The sequence below is a fragment of the Leptosomus discolor genome, chromosome 1 (genome assembly GCF_034619465.1).
Source record: "Leptosomus discolor isolate bLepDis1 chromosome 1, bLepDis1.hap2, whole genome shotgun sequence".
NCBI lineage: Eukaryota > Metazoa > Chordata > Aves > Leptosomiformes > Leptosomidae > Leptosomus > Leptosomus discolor.
The window spans coordinates 54,291,828-54,313,383 of NC_141391.1; positions in this window are offsets into that span (position 1 = coordinate 54,291,828).

Consider the following 21,556-nt stretch of genomic DNA (forward strand, 5'->3'; position numbering starts at 1 on the left):
GCTTAGTAACTTAAATAAACCAATTAACTTCAGTAAGACTACTTGTTCAGCTGGGAGCTCAGTAAGAAAATGGAACTGTTTCACAGTCTAGCATGTACCACCTTTTAGAATTGCAAGGTTCAGGTCTTGTAAGTGGTAAAATTATTTGTTTTAGTCTTTTATTTTTCAAAAAAAAAAGATCTAGGATAATTAAAGTAGCCTGGACATCAGTGAAAATAATATTTTCTGAATATGTATAAGGCATATTCCAGGTGTACTTTTGTATTCAAAAGTAAAAAGGAAATTAATTCGCTACTGCATATGAGCCCTGTGTAAAAAATATGTTCCACAAGATTGGTTGAAAAAAATCTTGAGCATTTTCTTTTATTTTCAGGCTGCTGCAGCTCCAGCATTTTAGCATTCAATAGGTTAGTAGAAACATGCTCTGATGAATCTTTAGGGATTTCTTTAATTCTTGGAGTGCTGGCTAGAATGCTAAAAGTAGGTGCCAAACTATGTTTGTTTTCAATTAGTTTTTTAATTATTACTGGCACTTCAGACTGTAATTGTATAACTTCTTATACTCCCAAAACATATCAGGGTCATTCCAACATCTTCCCTCCCACCCTGGCCCCGCCCTCGCCCCCTGTTCTTAAAAATCAAATTCTGTACATATGAATTAATGTACATTTTACAGAGCTTTACAAAGTGTGCTTCCTCATCCCTGGGGTTTTACAAAACTCTCTGTGTTGGTAAGTCTTGTCTTCTTGATTACAGTGCTGTTTTGCAGCTGTGCTCTTTTGAAGAACTGTTTGCATGAAGCAAAGCAGATAGATAGCAAACCAGATTTTCTTCTGTGAAGACTTTCTTGCTTAAGAAGGGTAGATCCATCTGCCTCTTTTAAAAAGCTGATGGTGTCTGAGCATAAACAAGGTACCCCCTGCAATGTGTTTTCTGTTTCCATTTTGCAGAGTTGGCAGTTCTAACTCAATTTGTCAAACTATAGCAAGCAGCTAACATAAATGGCATATTTTGCAATCAGCTGAAAAAAAAAAAAAGTAATGATTTCTTTGATACTGTGTTTTATGACACTTGATGGCTTGTTCATCAAAACTATACTGGATTAAATTAGTTCAGAGAGAAACCCTCTAGAGATTGGGGGCTGCGGAGGAGGGGAAGACAACACTACAATAATTAAATGTAGTTTTTAGATAAATTATTCTGCCAACATAGTCAGAATTGGCATGGTCTTGGTAGGAGAGATATGCATTTCTTGTGGCCTGAAGCATGTGCCACTATGTTGGATACTGCTAATGAAGTGAAGAGTGTGGACAGGTGACCTGTTCTCCATCCCCTACCTGAGTCTGTGCTTGCCTTTAGCTGAACAGAATAACAAACAGCCGTTTTCATAAAGAGCTGGACGAACAGCAAAATTATTATTCCATGGGCAGGAGATGTATGAAGACTACTTTAAACAAAACTTGTAACATAGCTTTTATAACTTATTGAATTTATGTAAAATATAGCATATTTCTATATAGGGAGAGGGACAGGGAGAGGTATTGAATTGTTTGCCTTGTAGGTCTCTTAAAATTGAGCCAGGAACCAAACTTCATTTTTATTCATACCTACATTAATTTCAGTGAGTTCATTAACAGTGTGATGTTTAGTAAGATTAAAATGCTTGCTGAGCACAACGGCTGAAGTCTGAATGTCAGAGTGCCATCAGAAGGAACCAGGCATAGCATTTTCTACAAGATGATGATATTTTCAGCTATTATTAAGAGCACTACTGTTGACAGAATGACATAAAGTTTTTCCATAATTGTTAAGCTTTCTTCAGGCATCATGAAGTAAATGTGATACATTTAATTTGCTAATGTTTTTGTCAAATCGCAGCCTAAGCAAATTCATGTAAGGTGCACATGTTTGCATGTAAGGGAAAACAAAACAAAACAAAACAAAACAAAACAAAACAAAACAAAACAAAACAAAAAAACCTCCAGGTGAGTGACTACAATAAAGTATCACTAAAACCAGTGTTACGTTCTGTAACTTTGCTCAAGCAGTAGCTTGTTATTAGAGTTATGAAGCCTATAAACTACACAAGGAACAGAAAGAATTCATACAGTTTGAAGCATTCGATTCATAGCTATACTTCATTCATTTTTTCTTTTTGTTGAAGTTCAGAGTAAATAGCAGATGGCATATAGGCTGGCTAGCATTAACAAAACTTTTCCACACTGTTCATGGAATTAGATACAGTACTGATGCAGAGACATAAGAAGTAATTTCCACTGATGTCATAAGACTGCATCATTTTAGAGTAGTTGTATCTATAAACAGCTGTACTGTATTTAAGTGGCAAGGTTTTGATAACACTTCAGCTACAGGGGTAGCTTCTGTGAGAACATGCTAGAAGCTTCCCCTGTGTTTCAGAGAGTCAGTGCCAGCTGGCTCCAAGACAGACCCACTGCTGGTCAAGGCCAAGCCCATCAGTGACAGTGGTAGCGCCTGTGCAATAACATACTTAAGAAGGGGAAAAAAAAAAACTGCACAACAGCAGCCACAGGGAGGAGTGAGAATATGTGAGAGAAACAACTCTGCAGACACCAAGGTCAGTGAAGAAGGACAGGGAGGAGGTGCGCCAGGTGCTGGAGCAGAAATTCCCTTATAGCCCATGGTGAAGACCATGGTGAGGCAGGCTGTCCCTCTGCAGCCCATGGAGGTCTATGCTGGAGTGGATTTTCACCTGCAGCCTGTGGAGGACCCTGTGCCAGAGCAGGTGGATGCTCAAAGGAGGCTGTGATCCTGTGGGAAGCCTGCACTGAAGCAGGCTTCTGCCAGGATCTGTGACCTTATGGAGAGAGGAGCCCACGCTAAAGCAGGTTTGCTGACAGGACTTGTGACCCCATGGGGGACCCACGTTGGAGCAGTCTGTTCCTGAAGAACTGCACTTCATGGAGGACCCACACTGGAGTAGTTTGTGAAGAACTGCAGCCCACAGGAAGGACGCATGTTGGAGAAGCTTATGGACGGCTGTCTCCCATGGGAGGAACCCCACATTCAATCAGGGGAAGAGTGTGAGGAGGCCTTCTCCTGAGGAGGAAGGATTGGCAGAAACAACATATAATGAACTTCATCTGATGCAACCTTCATTCCCCATCTCCCTGAGCTGCTGTGGGGCAGAAGGTAGAGAAAATCAGGAGTGAAGCTGAACCTGAGAAGAAGAGAGGGTTGAGGGAAGGTGGTTTAAGATTTGGTTTTATTTCTCATTATCCTTCTCTGATTTGATTGGTAATGAAATTAATTTCCCAAAGTCAAGTCTATTTTGCCTGTGACAGTAATTGATGAGTGGTCTCCCTGTTCTTATCTCAACCCACGAGCTTTTAGTTATATTTTCTCTTTCCTTTCCGGCTGAGAAGGGAGAGTGATAGAGCAACTTGGAGGGTATCTGATATCCAGCCAAGGTCAACACACCACAACAGTTTTTAATTTTCTCTGATATATGGCTTAAGACATCATGTAATCACTACTTGCAAGGAAACACAATGATCTTGTTAAAATATAAAACTCTCTTGTTAGGTACATTGTATATACATTTCTCACTAAAAGCACAGAGAGATGTGAACCTACAAAGGAGACAGGATCAGTTTTTCTGTTTTCTATCTGTAAGTAGGCTTAGCTGTGAATCTCTGGAGGAGAGCATACCCAGTTATGAAATAACCCAAAAAGAACATACAGACCTTTGGCAGCATTGTCCTACTTCTTTTCATCTGCTGACATAACAAAAATCTCAAAGTAGCTTTCTCCCATCTTACAAATAATTTTTGTGATTTTCTGGTTTCATACAACACCTTATTTCCATCAAAACACACTAAGTTACTTAACTTCACACTATGTTACTAGTTTCCCTTTCCTTCCTTCCTTCCTTCCTTCCTTCCTTCCTTCCTTCCGCCCTTCCGCCCTTCCGCCCTTCCGCCCTTCCACCCTTCCGCCCTTCCGCCCTTCCGCCCTTCCGCCCTTCCTTCCTAAAAGCAATTTCAAAGATGCTTAACTGTACCTTTCCTATACAGTTTGGACATGTGTGAGTACAAACCACAAAATGAATCTCAAAAATTACAGATCTAACTCAGTCAGACGTACATTATTTCAGCATGACAGTTTCCTGGACAACAGAGTTGGTTGTTTCTGAAAGACTCAGTATAGTTTTCTGAAAAGAGTTATTCTAATTTCAAAGATTATAGAATGCGACGAATGTGTTTAGGTTTCAATTTTAACTCACAGAGTTTCCAAATTTCTCAGATGAATGATGTATTATATTTTTGGATCACATTTTTTATTTACCTTTATCCCTACCTCTCCCCAGAAGCATAAGAAAAACAAAAATAAATGGCATTACTTAGATGTGCTTTTGTTTGAATATATATTTGCACTTTTCTATACACATCTCACAAAGTATTGCAGACCAGATCCTCAGCCTGCATAAGCCAGCATGTTTCAACAACCATTTGCATTTATATCAGCTGGAGGTGAGTTCAGTGCCTTTCCTAGGCAACACAATTATCTGCTGCTACTTTGCTGCTCTGTGAAACAAATAGACATAACATATGCAGTGATTAAAGCATCAAGTCCTGACAAGTGCTGTTTTAAACTTTTGTTCACTTTCAATGTCAGCTGCTAAAAAACATGCTGAAAAAATATTTTGTATATTGAAAAAAAAATGTATATAACTGAAAATAGCTAGTGCTCTGCAACAGTTTTCTTTTTGTACTGCCAGGGTGCCGTGTAGCTCTTTTCTTTGTATCTTTCAGATACACGAGGATCTTGTCCTTTCGTCATTTGTGTTTACAGGCGGTTTACACTGCACCTATACTTATTTGTTGAAACATTTATGTGTCTTAGGGTTTGGCTGTTCCTTATTACAACTTTGCAGAAAACCAGGCAAATTAGATAACTCTATTTTTATCTTCTTTTAGTTGAAATAATTCTGTTAAGCTATAATAATATATACTGTGCATTATATGTAGTTTCATGCAATCAAAGCTTGTATAAATATAAATAACTTACAAGGCAAATATATTAAGGTAAATAGAAATTAAGTTTAAGTAAATAAGCAAATTAAAACTATACTCTACTATACTTTATGACTGTCCCATAGAGAGATTTACAGTATTACAAGTCACAAGGAAAGTACTCCTAATTTAATCAAATTATTTACTATCAGAAAACTGAAAGGGAGTATTCTAGAGTTATGAAGACAATGTGTTACAGAGGTGTTAGTTTTTTATTTATTCGTTTTTACAAATAATTTAATTGAGGATGATTAAAGTAAAGATTTAGAGAAGAACAACCAAAACGTATGATCTGTCATAGCTTTAACAACTTCCATGTTGCTACACTGCACCTATTTTCATTTGTCCATGATCTGGTTGGTAGTTTCCTGAATTCTCCAATTCTTTTAGTTTGGTGAGTTGCCCACCTTTGCAAGGAATTTTCTTATGCATAAGAAGAAATTAGGCTAGGTTTGTAAGAGGGTACCATTATCACCCCAACCTTTAATGAAGTACAATTTTTAAACCTGCAAAGAACTGAGAACAAACTAGAGTTTTATACACAAAAATTAAGTATAAAAAAGTAAAATTTTGAAAGTCAGAGGTAAAGTCACTTACCAGAAGAAAGAAATGCCTGTAATACAATCCCCATCCCAAGAAATTTGTATTTTGCAGTAAGGAGATATGAAACAAGATATACAAAGAGTATTGAGGATTTCAACAATAACATTTCTGTTTCCATAGTACCAGCCCAGAGTTAGCTCTTGCTTTCTGGCTTTCTGGAGTTAAGAATTTTGTATTTTTCTTCTATAATAAAAAGACTTTAACTGTATTTTTTCCCCTCCAACTGCATCCACTGTATCCCCACTTTGTATTTTGTTTGTTACTCTCATAAAAGTGCAAAGTAAATGTTTGAAACTCCTTTGGTGGAGAGGGATAAAAGACTGACCCTTCCCACTGTGGCCATTACTCATTAAGTACTAAATGATTTTTTACAAGATAATAGCAAGCATCCTTATATGATTGTTGTAAGTACAATGGTTTTTTCTGAGCAGAGTAACAGCAATGTCTTCTATGTTCTCCAAGAATATTTAGCAGATAAAGACCCTCTAAGCCTTGTGTGAGAAGGTATTTGTCCCACGAATTCCAAGTAACCTTAGGTAATGTACAGATTTAGCATGTTAAGGCATACAGAGCAACAGATCTCTAGGAATTCAAAAGCTAGTACAAAACAGATGGCATCTCAACTTGTGAATACCTAAAGAATTAAGCAGGATTGGTTTTGCATTTAATGTCTCTCTTTCCCATCAACTACAGGAGAGAATAGAAGCTTAATTCCCTGTACACCCCATGCAATCCAAAATATATTCTATTGGTTTCCTATACTCACTAGATGTTTTCAGTGATTATTCAAGTTCAAGAGAAAAGGTAGTACTGATCCAACCGACTAGCAAGAAATACTTAAGAAACAGAACTCAAATCTGGATTTCAGTTTCTATGACAAAACAAAGAGATGCAATCAATCACTTCTTTCACTCTTAAATATTTATTTGCAGAGGTGCCGTTAGACTGGCCTTGGCCTGAGGTGGGTCCAAAATTGGAGCCAGGGGAGATTCTTGAAGCCTCTTACAGGAACCACTTCCGTAGCCACCTCCCCCACTACCAAAACTGGACCAAAACCCTGCCAGACACCAAACCATCACAAACTGGTGACATGGGTTGGGCCCAGCAGACAGCAGTGTTAGCATACAAACTTTACTTAACTCTGTTGAGCTGTACTTTGAGCTTAACGAACTTATCAACCAGTGTGAAAGCTACAAACTCCCAAGAACCTCCCAGAGGGCAAATTGAGAGTGACAACAACAAATGACTCTTCTGCTGGGCCCCATTGTCTTCTCTGTGGGACACAAGGGTCATGTAATTCTTAAAAAAAATGCATGTATCTATGATTAAAGTGCCTCAGTGTCCAAGCCCATAGTCCTCACATTGTCAATTTCATCATAAATTTCACAAGTTTTCAGAAGGAAAAATTGGTCACCAAATATTAGAATGTGCGAAGTATAGGAAATAGCTTCTTTTCTCCTCATATACTTTCCTCTTATATTCTGCTGTCCTCCTTTCATTGCTCTAAAGTTTCTGTTTTATCAGTTTTATGGTGGTTTTCTGTATACTGCCATCTGGCTAGGAAGTGTAAATTTTGACAACTTAAACAAGGGCGATAATGTATAACAATCAGTTACACTATTTTAAACTTAGCCTTTTAAGTGTTCTAGGATTGTTATCAAATGGTAAGAGAATGCCTACTTATGTAAGACCATGAGTGTAAGGATAGATAGCTAAAAGCTACAAAGATTAACAAAACAAAAAAAAAAAAAAAAAAAAGGTAGAGGAGGAATGAAAAAAAAAAAAAAAGAAGTCAGAGTAATTAAGTTTCACATACCTGAAAAGCCTAAATTTTGTTGGGAGAAAAATAATTGTTCCAGAACTCATCCAAGTTGTGGTGGGTCAAACTTGAATGGGTGCCAGTTGCCCACAAAGCCACTCTATCACACCCCCTCCTCAGCTGGACAAAAGAAAGAAAATATAAGGAAAGGATCATGGGTTAAGACAAGGACAGGGATGTCACTCACCAGTTACCATCATGAGCAAAACAGACTCGACTTCGGGAAATTAATTTAATTCATTATCAATCAAATCAGAGAAGGGTAATGAGAAATAAAACCAAATCTTAAACCACCGTCCCCCACCTCCCTTATTCCCAGGCTTAATTTCACTCCTATTTCTTTGCCTGCTCCCCCCTTGGAGCACAGGGGATGGGGAACAGGGGTTGCAGTCAGTACATCACATGATGCATCTTCTGCTCCTTTCTCCACACAGTCTTCTGCTGCTCCAGCATGGCGTCCCTCCCATGGGAGACAGTCATCCATGAATTTGTCCAATATAGGTCCTTCCCAAGGGCTACAGTCCTTCAGGAACGGCCTGCTCCAGTGTGGATCCTCTATGAGGTCACAGGTCCTGCCAGGAGCCTGATCCAGCCTGGGCTGCCAACGGGATCACAGCCTCCTTTTGAGCATATCCACCTGCTCTGGCACAGGGTCCTCCACAGGCTGCAGGTGGATACCTGCTCCACCATGGACCTCCACGGGCTGCAGAGGGACAGCCTGCCTCACCATGGTCTTCACCATGGGCTGCAAGAGAATCTCAGCTCCAGCACCTGGCGCACCTCCTTCTCCTCCTTCTTCACTAACCTTGGTGTCTGCAGGGTTGTTTCTCTCATATTCTCACTCCTCTCTGTGGCTGCTGTTGTGCAGTTTTCTTCTTTCACATTCTTAAAGATGTTATTCTAGAGGTACTACCACCATCACTGATGGGCTTGGCAGCATGTCTGCCTTGGAGCCAGCATTGGCTTTATCGGACATGGGGGAAGCTTCTGGCATCTTCTCCTGTCACCCCTGTAGCCGCCCTGACTACCAAAACCTTGACGCTCAGACCCAATACACAAGCATAGAAAATAAAAGTGGTCTTTCTTATTTTATTTTTAATGCAGGAAGAGAGACCAGTACCCCTGAAGAGTGAACGCCTTTTCTGCATTTCCTTGAGAAGTAATAAATGTTAAAAAAGTATGTGCCCAGCATATTTTAAAAAAAAAGACATATACGCCCAACAAAGCAACAATGAATTTTGGGGACTATTTCTTATCTGGTATTTCTAACCTGTTATAATTTTGGTGGCTGCAATGTAAAGTAGTTAAGTTTTACTTTTCAGCAGAAAATTGTTTTAAGGTAGCTTCTTTGGCCACTGTGATGACTAATGCACCTTAAGGAGGGCAGCATTTGTTAAGTTTACAAGTTTACTTTTACCATCACCAAGGAAGATTTATTTTCTCTGTCTAATATTCTCTAATATAAAGTTGTACCCTGAAGACAATCAAAGGAATTTAAGCACACAAATATAATAATGACAGTCATTGTTGTAATAATTAGCGATTAATAACACATAACTCAGAAAGTATTATGTATATATTCACATATAGTATTCTAAGAAACTGTTGCTGAATAGCATGAACTAACAATGACCTTAGAAGAAGAATTTATATAGAGTGAAAGTTTCAGTGGGGGGCCTGAGAACAGAGCACAGGATGATAGCAGAAGTCCTAGGGCTGTAAACACAGATGGCCAATTTATTGATCACTGAAGGAGTACAGCCCTTGAAAGGAACTAGTTTTAGGACATAACAAAAATATAACAAAGAAGTATGAATGGCTTAATAGTGTTAATGATGCTATTAATTGTACTATCAGAAAGTTATATGCCGAAGAAAAACAGAAACCTCCTCTTGGAGGAAGCCATATTTCTTGAAAATCAGGAACCTTCTGTTGTAATATTTTCTAGGCATTTTATAAGGAATAAGTAATTCGGTCATATATAAAATGGCACAAAAATTGGCAGAAGCTTCCTATAGTTGATAGCATAAGCAGATCTGCCTTTAGGCTGTATCTATGAGTGCAATAGAAATAAGTATTTGTGCAGATGCCTTGCTTGAGAACCAATTATGAAGAATTGAAACTAATCACTCTGGTACCCTGTATGTTTAAGTATCAATTTATTATAATTAAATTGAGATCTACCTTTATTGTTTGTGGTTTGTCTAATTAGTAATCTACTGTTAGTGTTTGATCTAGTCAACCACCCTTGAAGTGTGGTTGCAATTTGGATGTACAGTAGTTGATGGAGAGGCATCCTTTCTTTCCAAAAGCATCCCCTTGTGTCACATAGGCATTCTCTGCTGTTTTTTTCCAGGTTTGATGAGCATTCTTTGACTCTTTGATATGATTGTTCTTGGCAAAAAGACAATACCACAGAAGCTTAGGGAATTTACTTAGCTATGGCTCTCTTTCTCCTCTTAGCAACTGAAACAATATAAAAACTGACTCAGAACTGAGAGAAAATTGCCTTTGTGAAGGAGATTATAAAGGTCATTTTAGGAAATGTAGATTTTTGGAAAGAAGGAAGTAAATTACTGTAGGCATTTTTGAAACCATATCCTTCCAGTTCTCCATTGGCATTTATTACAGTGGAAAAACCCTAAACCCTCAAAACAGCTTTCCATTAATGATCTACCGTAAGTTCTATAAAGATTCTTAAGGACTCCTTTCTCTTTGATGGTACTGCAAATACGAACTTCTTTATGGCAGAAATAGTCAATGGTTTCAGATGAATATAGCTCAGGCAAAACAGGACCCTGACCTCATTATAACTGAACCATTCCAAACTTGATATGGAGAGAAAAAGATATGGAAAAAGAGTTGCTGAAACTGGTGAGAGAAGTCATCATCTGCACTGTCAAAATAAAAGGTTTTCTTCATACATTAATGGAACTATGTGTGTTTATATACATGTGTGTGCATGTATATATATGTACATAACTGTCATCAAAAAGACTAGAAAGAAATCCTTTTTGTGACAGAAAATCAGAAGGTTTCTTCCCATAACAATAATAGAAGTTCTTTCCATTCTTGTGTAGGCAAAACTTTATTTCTGCATACTGTTTCCTAGATTTGGTGTTGGAAATAATTTAACTGAGCATGTATGTGGTACAAGATGTTTGTTTTTTGTAAATCATTTGTAACTGGAAAAAGGGTCATCTTTTTCTCCTAGGCAGGGTAGATGTTTTATTTTAAAATATCAATTGTACTTGAGATTTGAGCTGTGAAAATAACAAATACAAAAGCGAGTAACAGGTGTTCATCAGGAAAATAGAACCAAGAGGAATGCAGCATCTTATCTAGCAATGCCCAGAATACTTAAAAAATATTTCAAAGAACTGTTAAACATAGCAAGTCAAGTATAAGTAAGAAATCAAGCTCAAAAAGAACTTCAAGACCACTTTGTCAAAATTACCTGAACTGAGAGTAAAAAGCTCTGAAACAAGATATTGAAAAACAGAAAGTCAACTGAGGAATTGCTGAGAGCATTTGATGACATTTGGGGATGATAAGAATCCTATGAGCTGCTACCAATATTAGCATTATCATCAGTAAAGTAGGAATTACAAAAAGCTGTGTACTTCTTTTTTCCTGTTCTGGAATTTTTTTGAGGGAATGGGGTCCAAGATGTGCATATTTCAGAACTTTCATCCACAAAACCAAGTGTTTAAACTCCATGTTCAAAATTTCTACATGTCTTGCCTTTGTCTTCAATCATTAATATCTTCTATGAATTTCACTTGGGAATGTTTCATTAAAACTGTTACTTCTTACTACCAGGATAAGACTGCTGCAATTGATACAAAGATAAACAGAATCATTTGTTTAGAAAATAACTGACGATTAAGCACTGGTTTTACAGAACAGGACTTTCATACCTGTTCAAATATTTCACTGCTACTGCAACAAAACTATGATACTTACATGAAAAATGGATAGATGAAATATACAACTGCTGTAAATTAGTGAAGTAGTTTAACATTTTGAATTACACCTGCTGATTATCTGAGTTCTTATTAAAGATATCTTTTACCTACTGAAAGAAGCTTGAACTTACGTCTATTTTTGTCCTTGATTTGTACTTGTATGCAAAGATATTGTACATAATGAGGCATTTTATTTCAGGTAATAGTGACAGTACATAATTATGCTGTATGCTGTAGGTATAGTGATTTAGCTTTTGTTCAGGATACTTGTGGCTCTAACATATTTGACTTCCTTTGTTACCCTAGAAATTATCTCACATTGGAACATCTTACTTGTCTTTCTTTTCATATCTTGATGACATGACTAAAGTTAGAGTTATAATAATAACTATGTATGATTTAATGTGTTACTATTATTTTTACTATTACTACTAGAGACTTACCAGTACATTTACTATTACTACTCCTATTAATACTAACAATACTAATGTCAAATTATTTGAAAAAAACAAATCAACCCATATATTTAAGCACTGTATTTTTTCATAGTAGTAATGAAGAAGGACAACAGAAGAAAATAATAACAAATTACTGTATAAAATTAAAATATTGAGTCACAGCATAAAAAAAAATTTTTCTTGATTCTTTTGGGGAAAAAAGGTAATTGTCCTAGGTTACAGTGTAAAATGTGCCAAAAGAAAAAAAAAGTATTCTATTACCATCTTCAGGAGCTGTTGAGACCAGGTGGGGTGGTGCTCCCTGCCTCCGCCCTCTGGACTATCTTCTGTTAATGGGCACAACAATACCTTATCGCATGACCCATAGATAACTCCCTCCTGGACTGTCTCCTGTTAATGGCCCATCAGGGAACTGCCTCATGACTCCCCATCCCATTGTGAGATGCTCCGCCCAGGGGGGGCGGGGGTGGGGGGAAGGAGCCAAGCAGTCCATGCTAAATAAAAACTGAGACCTCGAACACCCTAGCAGCCTTCTTCCACTGGATTCCCGGAGGAGTTTTTCCCCCCCCACTGGAGTTCCAGAGGACAAGAGCTACCTACCTACCACTGGACCTTTGGAGGAAGACCAGACCCTTTTTTACAAGATTGCTGCTTCCACAGAACTACACCCATCACTTCAGGAGGACTGCAGCCACCATCTTATCGGACTGCTACTGCCACCCTAACAGGGTGTCAGGTTGTATTTCTGACTCTGTCAGTGTAAACCAGTGGGTTGGTTTTTTTTTCCCTGGCTTGTATTATATAAATATATATATATATATATATTAGTAAAGAACTGTTATTCCTATTCCCCATATCTTTGCCTGAAGGCCCGTTAATTTCAAAATTATAATAATTTGGAGGGAAGGGGGTTGCGTTTTCCATTTCAAGGGAGGCTCCTGCCTTCCTCCGCAGACACCTGTCTTTCAAACCAAGACAGTAATGAAGAGATTTCAAAGCTTTATGAACTTTTTTTTTCATTAAGTTATATCATCTTTTGCACATTTACTGTCTTTTAGGTTTTTTGTTTTTGTTTAGAAAGTAGTCCTGAACTAGAAACCCAGGAAGATCCCTTTTGAAGGTTACTTATAAGCAATTAAAGAGAACTCTCAGGCTTTAAAAATGAAAATTAGTACTTCAGGAGGCAGAAATGATCTGACAGAAATTGTTAAATTAATTTAACAGTACAAAAGAGGCCTTACATGGATTTAGTCATATTTGATACATTCTAAGCATGAATTTGCACTCATTTGATCAATGGAAACAATATTATTCACTTGAATTCTGTTGACTGGAGTCCAATACAGTAAATTGGCTAAAAACCCAAATTATGGGTTTTAGTCCTTAAAAAATGGAATGCAGAACTGCATGTACAATAGCATGATAGCTAACAGTGGTCTGTTTGATAGCGTGACTAAAAAAAGAATATATTTCAATTTGATAGGAAGTTAGAAAATAAAAGTTTGTTTCCACAAATGTCTGTTTCTCTAAAATTTCTCAAAGTTCGTAAATTTGTTTTAATCTACAAGTTGACTCCTATTCAGTTCAGTAAACTATACACAGGTGTACAGAACTCATTCCTGTTGCATTCAGCACCATTAGTATGCCCAGTATGTCCTCTTTGATCTGCCTGAGATGTTAGAAAAGTTCAGATCTCCACACAATACTGGCTCATACCTGAGAACACTGTGTAGGTATCTGATATCTGCAGTAGTATGGCACTACATGACTCTGTTTAGGCATGTAGATTGATGTGATGTCTATACCTGAGTTAGGTATGCTTCCTTTACAGACTGTGACTGCTTTTATCAGGGACTGTAGTGATAGGACAAGGGGTAACAGTTTCAAACTGAAAGAGGGTAGATTTAGATTAGGTACTAGAAAGAAATTCTTCGCTGTGAGGGTGGTGAGACACTGGAGAAGGTTGCCCAGAGAAGTTGCAGATGCTCCCTCCCTGGAAGTGTTCAAGGTTAGGCTGGATGGGGCTTTGGGCAACCTGGTCTAGTGGAAGGTGTCCATGGCGGGTGGGTGGAACTAGATGATCTTTAATGATCCCTTCCGACCCAAACCATTCTGTGATTCTAAGAAATAGCACTTGTAATCTGTCATTCACCTCATGCTAAAATGACTGTCCACACTATGTCTGACAACTAAGTTCCTTAAAACGCCTGTTTCACGCTGTTGATCCTAAGGCAATTCAGGTGTAAATTGTAAACATCCAAATATGCGAAACAAACCTTATGCTTTAAAAACAATTTCTCCACTATTGCAAGGAATAGAAATGTAATGCGATTGGTGCTACATAAATGCATAAAAGCGGACAATTTACTTATGCTTGTATTCTCAAGCTTTGATCTTCATAATTAAGAATTCTGTAATTCAATTTTTCTGATCTTGTAATTCAGTTTTTCTGATCTTGGGCTGATTGCTGAAAATTGGAAGTACACAGTCCTGATAATTCCTTGAAGACATCCAGTGCTAAACTGTGATTCAAGCTCTTTTAGAAAGTCTGTAAAATCCCGTGCACATAGTCAACACAGGAAACATTTCACAACTCTTACCAGAAGTTCACAAAAGAATAAGCATTTAATTGTGTACTAAGGCAGGCTCTTTTATTTGTATATATGCCTGTACAGAGGTGAACAGGACCTTCTTTATCAGTCTACAGTAATATGTGAGGATATCAATAGTCTTGTTGGAGAATATTTATCATACCTCTTGAGGTGAATTAAACACATTTGTGCTTAACTATAAAAAAACTTAGTGAATAATGCATTGGGCAGAGTCCTACCACCATAAGAAGCTCTACAAGGAGTCTGCAAAGATGTGGCACAAACCAATTTCTTACATATTCTTGTGCCAGCACTAGTCATGTGAGAGTCAACATGAGGCACCTCAGCTCAGCATTGGGTTCATGTCCTAGTGTTAGCTCTGTTTAACAAAAGTGCCCCTTGAGCACCCATAATCCATAATTGCTACAAGGCAATGCTGTGGTATACCTTTTCTCATCATCTTATTAGGTATCCCTGCCCTCCATACCAAATCATTCCTTGGTCATGAATTACCATTGCTGAGCAGTTACAGCTTGAATTTCCCATTCAGTCTGTAAGTTCGTAACATGGAAGTTACATTTCGGCTTAATCTAACCAGTTTTAAAGCCCCCTAGTAATCACATCCAATAAGAATAAGTTTCAAGTGTTTGAAAGGTTTAGCTACCTTAGTATGTCTTCAGGAAGAACTGATGGCAAAACATAAAGTTGTATTTAGAGGGAATGAAAAATCAACCAAGGTAGCTGAGCATCAGTACAGTGTAATTTCTGTTCTTCTTAGTTTTGTGTCTCTGGCTTTTTCATTTGTCATATCTGGCTGCTCCAAAAACTCCACAGTGCTATGCATCCTGGATTATGGCATAGATATATAACAAGAACTGTGGTTACTTCTTATAGTACTACTGGAACTGTGCTGGTAATATTTTATTTGTGCTGGTTCAGTTCCAGAGTTGATATGGAAGACCTCAGGATCCTCAACTGTGTCTTTTACAACTGTCTTGCTTTTTTATGATAAATAAGCATGCACATGAGAAGTAAGGCCAAAAAAAAAGGGCAGTGAAAGAGAGAAGCAATTGAAGTTTAAAAGATAAAAAAGTAAACTGGAAATGTAAGCATTCTATGTTAGTTTTAAATAGATCACTTTATTCAAAATTTCTGTCCTTTTCCCATTGACAGTATATCTTGAAATTAAACAATAAGTAAACATATTGACAAGTTACCAATGGAATTTTGCGTTTTAAACATGGTGGGGTTTTTTACAAGAACAATTTTTAGGTGAGCCACTACTGTTCTGCAGGCAGTTTAGAAAGAAGTAACTGGCTAGTGGAAGGAAAGTGTTAATACTTGTACTCTTGCTTTATTGCAGAGAATTTGGTAGGAGTACATCAAATATTTCTAGTGAGCAGGTATCTCTTATCTATTGGGGTAAGATGTTTCTCTCTTCCCAAGAGTAGAGACTAAATTCCTCTTGGTATTAGGCATCATCTCTGACTCATCCTCTGTAACAGTTCAAATCAATAAGAGCGAAAGCTTTGAGTGTCGTCTTACTCACTTTCAAATATGAAAGAGTAAGTAGACTTCCTTGTCCTAGATAAATTTTAATCTAGAAAGATTAAATTGTATTTTATCCCCTAAGGGAAAAAAATCTATCAAACAGGCTAATTAAAAGTGCCAGTAACCAAGCTGTCATTTCTAATCAGGAAATAGCTAGATGATATTAGTCACTAAATTTTGCTCGTTGCATACTTGAGAAGATTGATTCCCTCCTGGGTTACTCCAGATTTTCAAGTATACCTCCACTAGTTAATACAGTCAAGAAAATATAGATGATCTTGTGCTTTCAAATTTTTTGTTATAGGTTGTTCGTAATCTGTGTAACAGCAGATTTGCAAAACTTCTGGAGTACGGCAAAAGCCTGGTCTCTTTTTCTTTAGATAAGAAGACATATCTGTGGAAAGACAAAACATTTATGAACTTAAGAACTGTATAGTGATTTGCTACCTGATAAGTGAATATTGCCAACATCATCTCTGATTTCTATGATATTCTGTCTTTTTAATTGACTTTGGTCAGGCTGGAGGGCCACACGGGAAAAACAATCAGCTGAGACCTTGAAACTCTTTACAACTCCAGAGGAGGAATATTAATTCAATAAAAGCAACCAGACGATGAATACTTCATTTAGGGAGAAAAATGGAGTTTTCAGTGCCCTAATCAATATCTTCAGACTTGGTATCCTGTATTTGCATGCCTTACTGAGAAATAAGGCAGTGAAAGGACATATGAGCATGTAGAAATACATGTTTTATTCAATACATGCATTTCCATCTTCTACTTCCAAATTAATTAATGATTTTTCTCAAATGTATTAATTTAACCATTTTTAAAATATTAAAATAAGATATTACATATAGATCTGTACATGATATAGAAGCAATTAATTAAAATAATTTAAAATATGAATGGGCAGATAGTACCTAGTGCTTAACAATTTAAGTCTTTAAATACACCAAGATGTGTTGTTGAAATTTTTGCCACTGACTTTAAAGAAGTTACAATTTTGCCATAAGAAATGGATTTCTGATAAAGACACTCAGATTTACAATTTCAGAATATTGTTTGCTATTGATGATTTTAAATTAAGAGATACTGCCAGCTTGGAAAACATGATTTATCTTCAGCATCACAAATTACACTTATAATTAGAAAAAGTTTTACAGATTTTCCATGTAAGGTAGGATTCACTTACTCAGTGTTCTTGGTTTTTGGTGTTTTGTTTTGTTTTCTTCTGTTAATCAAAGGTAAACATAGAATCATTGAATCATCAAATCGTAGAATGGCTTGAGTTGGAAGGGACCGTAAATATTTTAAATATTTTAAAAATATAAGTACATTCTGTGGAAGAAAATCTGATACTATTTACTGCAATATTTCTTCACTTATCAGAATGTACACACATACAGATGCAAAGGTAGATTTTTTTTTTTCATGACAACTTAGACACAAGAGGGAAATACATTACCTAGGAAAATTCGCTATTTTTCTATTTTCTACCTCATTTCCCTTTTCTAGGAAAGCACTCCACTATAATCATTAAACTGTGAAGAAGATGATGTTGGAAAAATACTGGTAATGGTGGGAAAATCCTTTACCAAAGAGCTTTTCTTGCATTCTTTGTGTAAGGGAGTAGTGAACACGAGCTGGTCTGCAAGGAATGGCAGCTCAGGTCAGAGGGTCAGAGGGAAGAAGGAAGGGCCGTGGACTTGACAGTAAGGGTGCAATCCCACAGCAAGAAGAACAAGGCAGACCTGGTGACATTAACCACACTTGGCCGACAGATCACAAGAGAAGACCACAAAGACCAGCAGGTTTGGACCCAGGTAAAACCAAGAAGTTATGTCAGCAAGGTGACATCAAGATCAGCAGGGAATACAGCCAGGCTCAGGGATATCCACAACATAGACAGTCAAAAGGACTGTTTCCCTTCTAGAGTGCTTTAATTCTTTTCTCTTAAAGTCAGTTCACAGTTCTTTTTAACTGCCTCAACAATGATTCTGGTGACATCTCAGAAGCTTGAGTGTGTCCCAACCTAACCTCCAGCTACCACCTTAGAGGCACATCATTTTTTTACCTCTTCTATGACATATCTCCCAACTCCACGGGGATGCCTTTGATAAGTTACAGCATCTCATCAAATGGCACAAGTTGCCTACATTTAAGTAGGTAAACAGTGTTTTGTCCCTGTACATAGAAATATATTATTCATCTTAAACTTTTATTGTGAAGCTGGTGATCTGATACTTCTCAAAAGTTTTAGCTTGCAGCTAGGAATGTCAGACTGTCACATGGTGCTGTACAGGAAGGAGAAGTAAGAAGGTATTGTCATGTTGTATGTACATAAAAATCAATAGTAGGAGACAAATGTATAGAAAATAAAAACTTATTTTCCCTCAACCTTTCCATCTGACATTTATTTTCACATTTCTAGAATTATTTTTAGTTTTCCAAAGCTTTATCTCTGAAACTTTCTTACTGACTTGGAGGTACATTGCAATTTTCTCTTATTGAACAGCTGAACAGTAAGTACCCTAGCAATACAAGAAACAGGTTTTAAAAGGAGGACTTCTTCCAAGGGATATAACTTTGTAAGTGAAACTTGATAACTCACCAGAAGAGCACTGAAAAACAGTTATTAATGCATGCTACAAAAGCATACATGAGGGCATATTTTCTTCAATGTCTACAAGGAATCGGCACATTTATGACAGATTTACTGTGCCGGCACAAGAATGAGACATAAATACAAGTAGTAAGAAGTGTCAGGAATAGTTAGGAGTACTGCATTATTAAGGATTCAAATAATGCATCCGATTCTAGAAGATAAAAAAGATAATTATATACTGAAAATAAAAGATACTGTAAAAATCACTGAGAGATAAATGAAATGATCTGAAAGAGTCAAATAGATTTTTTTTTTGCTGCATGGTGGACTACACACTAACTATTTGGGCTTAGTATATCACTGTGCATGTCAACTACATTAAAAACCATGTGAAAAGTAGAAAACTCATCTTCCATGTGGATGAACTCCATGTGTGGCAAGCAGGGTGATGTGGATGCAAATTTAGCATACTTGAAAAGCAGTAACAGACACAGGAAGTTTATGGTACCTCTACAACCAGTTAGAAGAAATAGAAATTTGTGCTTCTTTAACGGTATTTTCTTAAACAATACCATCCTAAAATGTTTTGTATCCAAAGACTGTCAGAAAGCAACACTATTTTATTACGTTTTATTACACTTTAAGAAGTTACATAACTATTTAATTTAGTGAAACTGCTTTGACTGAGAGTGAACAAAGGCTTAGGTGAATTTTAAATCAGATTACAAAGTTAATGTAAGTTCCCACTGCAGAACACAAGACCTTACAAGTGGTGTGAGCTCAAATTATGATCCCACTCACCTGATATACTTCGCCTTAACAAAGTTTAAAGAAAAAAAAAAATTAAAAAGTATTATGTGGAATTTTAGCAACTAACAGAAATAATAAATGGTATTGATTTTTTAAGTGTCAGGCTTACTTTAATTCAGGTTTTTTAAAAACTGCATTAATGGTGGAGGTTCTTTCCTTTTCTTTTCTTTTCTTTTCTTTTCTTTTCTTTTCTTTTCTTTTCTTTTCTTTTCTTTTCTTTTCTTTTCTTTTCTTTTCTTTTCTTTTCTTTTCTTTTCTTTTCTTTTCTTTTCTTTTCTTTTCTTTTCTTTTCTTTTCTTTTTTCTCTTTTCTCTTCTCTTCTCTTCTCTTCTCTTCTCTTCTCTTCTCTTCTCTTCTCTTCTCTTCTCTTCTCTTCTCTTCTCTTCTCTTCTGTGTTTTTCTTTTATTTAAATCATTAAAGTGAGGTTTGTTCAGTGTTTCAGATGAATACACATAAATCTTCTGCCAAGGAAAAGGGGAGAGGGGTGTTGGGTTTTTTTGCCTCACAGTTGCCTTCAGCTAAACTTTAAATTTTTTCAGATGTGGAAAAACTTATCCCTAAAATATCATTAATATTATGAATAGGGAGGAGCTTCATTTTTTTCTTCTTAGATGCAAAGTTTTACTCTAGTCTCAGGTAAATGACAATGCCTGCTCCTCATGGACTCATTTTTGAGCATTTGGTAGATATCAATCATTCTGTGTGTGTGTTTGGAGCTCTGTGGAAAATCTAAGGGGACATCCTTTTTCCAGAAGCTGGAAGAGAGTTAGTGTCCAAATGATTTTGCTTGTGGTTTTGGGCAATATTACTTAACAGTCTGGAGGTGTGCTAGAAACACACCAAATGAGTTAAACAAGACCTTAATTGACCCAAGGACTGGGGAAAAAGTTTGACCGTTTCCTGCAGCTGCTCCTGCAAAAATTCCCTCAACAAGAGATGAAGTAAAAACACACTTAGCCAGTAAAGTACAAGTTAAAACACTATGAAACCAGACCAAAAACCTGCTGACAAATAAGAAATAACACAGAACATATTTCATTTTTTCCAACATCATCTAAAAGTCATATGTGGCCTTTGTCACCATTAGGTGCCCTTCAAAATTTTTTTTCTATTTATTTAACATGGTTACATGACACAATACAAATAATACATTAATTTGTTTTGGAAAGCTATTCACATCTAACAGTTACTAATTTTTATTTCTCTGTTCTTTTTGCACCAATGATAGAATAAACTCTGACTAACTCCATCTTATTGAGATTTAAAGGTACAATGCTTTAAGTCAGCTTTAAAGTATAAGGTAGCCTGAATGAACTGGTAAACCCATGATACATGTCTGAATCACAGTATAGCTATACATCTTTCTTGTTATGATTTCTATTGCTTTTCTTCATTTATGTATATCCACACTGTAGCCTGTGTTTTCTTCAGCAGACTAAAAGCCATGATGTTGTTCATAGTTTAATACCATAAATTATTTTCAGTATTCCCATGTGAAATGAATGGGGAAACATAAAACCACAGAACATCTGTCAAATTTCTTGGAAACGTATCTCAAAATATCTCAACATATTAAAAATCATATAAAAATTTTTGTCCGTCAGGAGAATTCTTAAAGATATTGTCTAGAATTATTTAAAAGGTGAAAAAATCTCAATGTTCTTACTGATGGATGAACTGCTGGACCTTTGCTTGGAAATAAAAGAAATACTAATTCCTAGTTTTGCTTTCATTTCTTCGTAAATAAGGCAGAGGTGCATCTTTGCAGAGCCTCGAAGAAAATGTGAGAATGCGCTGCAGTTCTTTTTTTTTTTATTAGAAAATAAAAGTGTTTCGAAGCCTTGCACTACTCTTGCAATATATTTAAACATGTTTTATCGATTTAAAAATCTTTAAGTCTGAAGCTAAAAGAAGATAGCTGAAGTAATGCTAGTTTGTGTGGCTGGCTGTGAAGCCTATCACGAACATAACTGACAAGAGGTTAATGCTCTGATACTATTGAATAGTTCTGGATGTCTAGAAAATTATTAGGAAAAGTGTGCTGTAAAGAAAAAAGTGTCCTGCATGCATGATATCTTTGTAGGCAGTTGTCT